The sequence below is a fragment of the Sander lucioperca genome, chromosome 21 (genome assembly GCF_008315115.2).
Source record: "Sander lucioperca isolate FBNREF2018 chromosome 21, SLUC_FBN_1.2, whole genome shotgun sequence".
NCBI classification, from domain to species: Eukaryota; Metazoa; Chordata; class Actinopteri; order Perciformes; family Percidae; genus Sander; species Sander lucioperca.
This window is the reverse complement of record NC_050193.1, coordinates 29,122,534-29,130,177: the sequence shown is the minus strand read 5'-3', so window position 1 is coordinate 29,130,177 and position 7,644 is coordinate 29,122,534.

Here is a 7,644-nt window from a genome sequence, read left to right as displayed (position 1 = left end):
TTTTTGGCTTTAAGTAAAATATCTCAACAACTAGGATGGATTGCCATGACAGTTTGGTACAGCTATCAATGCTGCTCAGAGGAGGAATCCTAATGACCCTCCTACTCTTCCTGCTAAGGAGGAAATGTTATCATTTTGGTGATGCCCTGACTTTTCATCCAGCACCAACATCAGGTCACATTTGCAATTTGTCCAATGCTTTGGTTTATGACTAAATACTCAAGCCATTAGAAATAATAGGTTTAAGAGCGCAGCGTTGCTGTTACCGTTATTGGTCTGAAAAGACCTTAGTCTCCCATTGCCAGACCTTCCTCCACAGCGCTGGCTAGTCCACACAACATTCCTGGATTGGAGAAAAGCGTGCTCTGGTTCATTGGCATTTCTGTAAACCAATCACAGTTGCCTTGGGCGTCTGCAAAATAGCCTCGGGAAGGAACTTGTTTTGGTGGAACGTGCACGTAAGGAGGCAAGCTCTGGAATTAAAATGGCTGTCGAGTGTGTGATGAGAATTTTACTAAAAAAAAAAATACATATAATTTGATTTGTCGGTTCTATCTCGGAGGATGTTTCCAGAATTGACCGGAGTTTAGAATACCAACGCAAAGAAAGCAGAAGGTGAGGGACATCCGGCCGAAAATGACCGGAATCCCGGAACAATCCCAGGAAATGAAACGTTGTCGACATAGACTAGAAAGGCCCTTAACTGTGTAATGATAAATCCATGGCGCTGTCCTGAAGTAGAAGACGGATTTGTAATTGCAACTTTTTCTCTGAGTCCTGCCCTCCTGTCGGTTTCGTCTTGGATCTATAATATTCTCTAAACTATATAGCAAATCACCTACTGGTTATATGTAAGTGACTTTCATGTGTCACCCTTCGCGATTAAGTAAAAGGCTGTATGCATCTCAGTTGCATTAAGGGTTAGGGTTAAAGTTAAAAAAAAACAATCACCATGATAGAACAGAGTACTGTTAAGATTTGTGGATTAACATTGTAGAATATAAATCTTGCTTATGTAGATGGCGTTAGCTTAAACAATTACGACTGATATACAGGAATCCTGTTTGCTAAATAATTAATATGTTTATGAAAAGTGTTCTATCATCTGTCATGCAATGACACATGGCCTTTGGAGCCATCAATTTAGGTGTACATTGATTACTTTTCTTATACACCCATATAAATACACTTAATCATAGATGACAAACATCACACCATTTTGCATCAACCAAGACCCTTGGTTGATGGCCCTTAAAGCTGTGGGGTTGCTGAGCCCTGCTGCAGCTGTGACGGCAACAAAAGGCTAAAGGGGGAAAAAAAAGGGGAGGATTCAGGAAGAATAAGAGAAAGAGAGTCCTCAGTGCTTCCTTGTATTTCTCGCTACTTCCTCCTGTCTCCCTCTCGGAGAAAAATCACATTATTATTTTCCGTCGACCTCTCTTCATCTAGCAAGTAGTTTGAATGTGTGTATAGTACGTGTGTGTGGTTTCGGCTCTAAATACCCTCACATATATACACATATAAGCAGATTTCATGGCAAGATTTGGAAACTCCCAAAAAGCCCATCTCTGTAGGACCAGGGGACATGCTTGAAAAATGATAATTGGGCGGAATGAGAGGCGAGGGATGTGGAGATTGAGTCATTTGCAGGAAAATGCAGAAAATGATGTTCAAGAATTCAGCTGGGAACAAGGGTGTCCTTTGTTCGGATGTTTCTGCTGCATGTCTGGTTGCTGTTTGGGACATCATCACGCTGCATTGATGCGCCTCTCTAAAAATGTTCAATTTCAATGATTCTCTCAGAGACTGTTTTTCCCCCTGGACACAAAAAAAGATTCTCATTAAATATCTAAATTAGCTCGACATCCTGGTAGCTGAGAACAACAATATGCGTTTGAGATACTTGCAAACAGTAGTGGAAAGTAACTGAATACATGTACATTTACAGGTATTGTATTTTAGTACTGCTTTGAGTTGTGTACTTCCAATGTACGCTTCTTTATATTTCTATTTATTTACCACATTTGAAAGGGAAATGCAGGACTTGTAATGGAGCACCTCCACAGTGTGCGATTACTACGTTTACTTTCAACCAGAGGTTAAATACTTAACTGTAGCAGAAGGACTGCCTGGATTAGATCAATTTTACTCTCAAGTAAGAGTAAGACACTTGTATTAGATTAGACACTTAAAGGTCCAATGTGTAGGAATTTCTCCCATCTAACGTTGAGATCATATATCGCAATCAACTCTCTCGCACCACGCAGTTCAAAGTACGTATTACAGCTACGGTAGCCTTCACGCTTCAAAAAGCCGGTCTCTTGCTCTTTTCAATATCCTTTTTCTTTTTCTGGGAGAAGAAGAAGAAGACTCCTGTTCCTGACATTTGGATTTTGAATATGTGTGGTCCTCCATGTTTCCTTCTTCAAACTTGCCGGGGCCGGGAAGCTACGATACCCATTAGCAGCATTAGCAGCACCTGTGAGTTTATCATGTGACAGAGAAAACGTGAAAGGCGGAGCAGTATGTCCTGTATGTCCCTTACCGGCTAACGTATTTCAAGATGGAGCATGAATATGGAGCGTCTACCCCAGTTCATGCAAACGCAAATGTAAAATTTCAAGCCAATAGGAATACTTGGAATTGATGGTGGTGGTAAATATTCATGAAAAAGGACAAGTTTGTGAACGGGCAACACAGATTCTGATAAAGAACAACTAAACTCGTTACACACTGGACCTTTAAAGATTGGCAATGAGGAGAAGCTAATATTGAGTCTACCCTCATTTAAATTAAAAGGGCGGACAAATAAACACCTCTCAGTACAATCTTATCTCATATATTGTATTAAAATAAGTTAAGCTTGTATTGATCCCCAGAGGGGGAACTCAGGTGTTACAGCAACACAAAGACAGAAATAAGTACAGCTAAATAGAGAAATAAAAAGAAAATAATAAAATAAGAGGTACATACAATTAATATAAGACTAGAAGTGAAAAAGAGCTATACAAGACCAATTACAAACAAAGTTACGAGCTAAGCGACAACACCTCTCTAAAAAAGAGACACAAATGAGTGTAAACGGCCTATTTACTGTACAATCTTTTGCAAATCAAGAATATAATAGAATGCTTTTTATTGTCACTATACACATGTACAATGAGATTAAAAGCAACTCCTTTTCCAGTGCCAACATGTGCGTAAAATAAATATACAAAAATGCAAAAAAGGGGGGGTAAGGTGCACAGTTCTGAGACGCTATATACATGTAAAAAAATAAATATGGTTTTATATACAGTGTGATATGCAGTGTGGGTTATTTGCAAATTATTTGAATATTGACAAATAGTGGTGATCATATACAATGAGTAATAGACATTGGACAGTATACAGATATTGCACAGTAGTGAAATTGCAGTATTATCAATAGTATTAAATATGAAATATTGCACAGTAGGTGGGTGGAAGAAAGTCCGGGGGTTGGGGGGTTAGACTGTGAAGTCAGCGATCAAATCAAGATTTCTTTCATGGAAGAACTTTCTCAGTCATTGCTGTTCATCGTCAGCCCCATGATTTGATAATGGTTCCTGTTATGCTTGTATCACGCTGTTATTAATTATTGAAGAAGGAGAAACATACTGTACTGTGCAATGAAGTTGCTGCAGTAAGCACTGCGTCTTTTTCACATGGTTTGTGCTTCTTTCTGTTGTGTTTCTTGGACAGTGTTGATACTTTGTCTATATAATGTGAAAGTTCATAGTATAGATATGATCATGTTGTTTTCAGACAGCCTCTCTGATGGGTTGTACAAGTAAAAGTAGAAGTTGTACAAGTTTGTAGACAGTTGGAATTAATTCAATTTTGAGTTAATTTAAAGGAACTGAAGGTCATTTTTGTCGCTCGATTATGTCATTGTGTAAATGAAGAGCTGATCCGAGTCATTCACGTCCTTGTCACTCAATGGATGAACTCCATTTGAGGAGCTGATAAACTCATTTCTTCCATCAGAATGTTCCTTCAAAAAAAGTTCAAACTTCCATTCAAAGTACTACAATAAGTGTTGTAACGTTGTAATGTTCTGCCATTTAATTGTATCAATCATTGAATGATCATTGGGAGTGCCTTTCACCGTCACTGTGTAGTTATCCAGATCTGAGAGTGGATTGACCTGGGATTTACTTCCGTTGTGTTTACAGGACAGAAGCTGTTTCAGTGTGAGAGGGGGAACAGGAAGAGAGCTGATGCTTCTTCGGAGGAGATATGGAAAACTAGGAGGATGAAAAAGTCACTTTCCAATCATGAGTTTTGCTCGGAACATTGAATTAAGCAGCGTGAACGGGTGGGGGCCTCGAGGGTCTGGGGGCGGCTGGCCGCAAAGATGCCTGAATGAAAGAGTTTGTTGTTTGATGCTGGGAGAGGGAGATGAAAGGGAGGGATGAGAGGGAGACTGCGAGTTTGTCGGACATCAGTCCCCTCTCCCATCGCCTTCTCACCCTGCGGCCCTCCCTCGCTTTGCCCATGTGAGCTAGAGTTCAAACACAGGGTTCACAGCTGCTCGAATACACACACACACACACACACACACACACACACACACACACAGAAGTACTATGTGGATGAAAACATGGGTGTCCACATGCAAACAAACACACACTTAACTAAAACATACAGGCAGATACGCTAGGGCTGGGCAATATGGCCAAAATCTTTTATCCCGACATTGGTCATTTCATATCTAGATGACGATATGTATCACGATATAGCATGTTTTCCAGTAATTTAATAAATAAATAGTATATATGAAATAACCACATGGTGAAGCCCATTTTTGTACACTCCTGTGTGAATTATATACTTGAGTGTTTTCTCATTTTATGAAGAACTTCAGTGCAAAATGAACATAACGTGCAAGGATCAGAACGTAAAGCTTTACCCAAATGACATAAATATTGCCGTAACGCAGTTCAGCTGCTGGTTTTTCAACATTGCAATAGAAACAATATAGGAAAAATATATGCTATAGACATTTTTATATAATTTTGACGATATATATCTGCCTTAATCTGCATACATGTGCATACTCAACGGTGTACAGATAAACACACACACACACACAGACACACACAGTTACACAGACTAACAGACAGTCACATGTACGTGCCTAGGTTCACACTAGAAAACACCAGTCGATCACACACAGAAAGATTGCGCATATTGTGGATAACAAATCAAGAGACAACAGTCAAAGATTCAAAATCATTATTGCCCTTTAAAGCGGTCAATAATGAACATTAATCTCTGGCAGAAGGAAAACAAAGAACCATCTCTTCATAAAGAGTGTGCAAAATGTTAAGATTATTGACCTATAGTAGTTCAAAGAAAGCACTTGTGATAAACAGAACAAATCATCTTGTGCAGTACCGTAAGATAATTTACAGAGATCATAAATTCAAAAGGTTGCTCCTGACAAACAGCCATTCAAATTGAAAAAGTATGATTAGACAAGTCTATTGCAGTTAAGCTGAGGAAAGTTACCATGTGAACAAATAGCTCTTTTAAGTTTAGGATACTACATGAATTTGCATCGATAGACAGAGCAAATATATACGTATATGTAAATATATACCAACATGAAAACACTGCAGCACAACTTTGCAATGTCAAATACTCTGCTTCATTGGTTGCCATTTATGCCGGCTTGAGTAACGGACTATTTTTATTTTCAGCACCTGTAACCCTATTACTCCCATTCAGTCGAGAGCATCCAGATCAGAAATAACATCAGTGTAAGGGTTCAAGTTATCGGGCCCAACAAACAAAGCCGTCCTTGTCGTGGTCAGCGACAGGCGCTTGTTACGGTTCAGTGTTGTCTGTTCAATTGTATTCCGTCTTGATCAGTTAAGATAATTCTATTTAAATGCCATCAAGTTACATTAGAGCCCGTCGATTCGCTTGGTCGACATACTACACGGACGCCAAAAGTATTTACTTAATCGACTGCATCGACATTAAACACTTACTGTAAAAGAGATAGAGACAAGATGGAAACGCCTTCTTACAGTTTTTGCAAACTAGTCTCTAACAGTGCTTGACCCCTAATTCTGTGTGTGTGTGTGTGTGTGTGTGTGTGTGTGTGTGTGTGTGTGTTTTATTGGATGGCTTCCCAGTTCAGCTTTAATTTTTTAAAGAAGTAAAAAAATACGCAATCCTGTCTTAATAACGAAACATAATAGATGAACAATGTGAGTTTCACAGTGCTACCTGGCTCAAGCCTACAGAGTGAGCAAAGTAAACTAAACAGCTTTGTAATATCATGCAATATCAATGCAGTGGTGGACAAAATAACAGAGACACGTTTCAACTAATTCCTTTGGATGAACTGTAACGTGTTTGACAGCTTTTCATGTTGTTCAGTCCAAGTCTTGAAAAGCAGGGTGCCGGCCTCGTTCTTCTCCCTTCGCGGATGACTCTCTTTGTCCAAAAAAAAATATTTTTGGAATCTGTAATTGTTGGAGACAGTTGAAAAAACAAAGCACAGGCTCAAGATGGCTGAAGAATTTGCAGGAGGAGTTGTCACTTATGAAACAGGGGCATGTCTGAAATGGAGGGGGGTTTCCACAGCTAAATGTGAGGATAATGTTCTGCACTGACTGTGAGACAGCCTTAATGTTTTAATGTCGGAGTAAATGTGAAACGGATCCAAGCATAGCAGAATCAGAAGCAGCTGATTAATAAAAAATAAAAAATGACACTAGCAGCACACAAATTTAGAAATAAAGACAGAAGTGAATGGAAACAAAAGGAAGGAGCTTGACAACAACAGTGAAGATCAGTGGTGCATTAGTGCCTTGGGGAAAGATGGTAAAGAATTGACGCAGGAAGAGGAATTTGGAGGAGTGTAAATCCCAGGAGAGGGATGGAGGAATGGAAAGGTCGAGAAGATGATGGACACACACTGGCACGCACACACACACACACACACACACACACACACACACACACACACACACACACACGTACACACACACACACACACACACACGCACACACACACACACGTACACACACACATACACACACACACACGCACGCATGCACGCACGCACACATGCACACACACACACACACACACACACACACACAAGCACACACACGTACACACACACACACACACACACACACACACACACGCACGCACACAGACACACACGCACGCACGCATGCACACACACGCACAGTGCACACACATCCCATAATTAGCATGCTAACAGGCATTTAAATGTCCCACACAAAGGCTCACTGTTGAGCCTAGGTTGCTCACTTTGGAGACAATGCACAATAAGAGTCAGTGGGAGCCCCAAAAATCACCCTAATAGCCGACGTGGCCCAGCATGGCTTCTCCCATTTTACCATTCTACCGATCACACTCATTCACTCACTCACTGACTGGCTAATGAAAAGCTGATAGCCTCGAGGCCTATGGTCACTGAGCAGCTTGCCCCTTCCTCCTCATTTCCCTCTTTTCATCTTTTTCTCCACCGGCAGAAATGCCTCTCCAGGTTCCCCAGAGGTTCACAGGTCCGATCATGTGTGGGCTGTTTTTTGCTGTCGAGGTTCTTGTGCATGGGAACAGTGATGGACAGA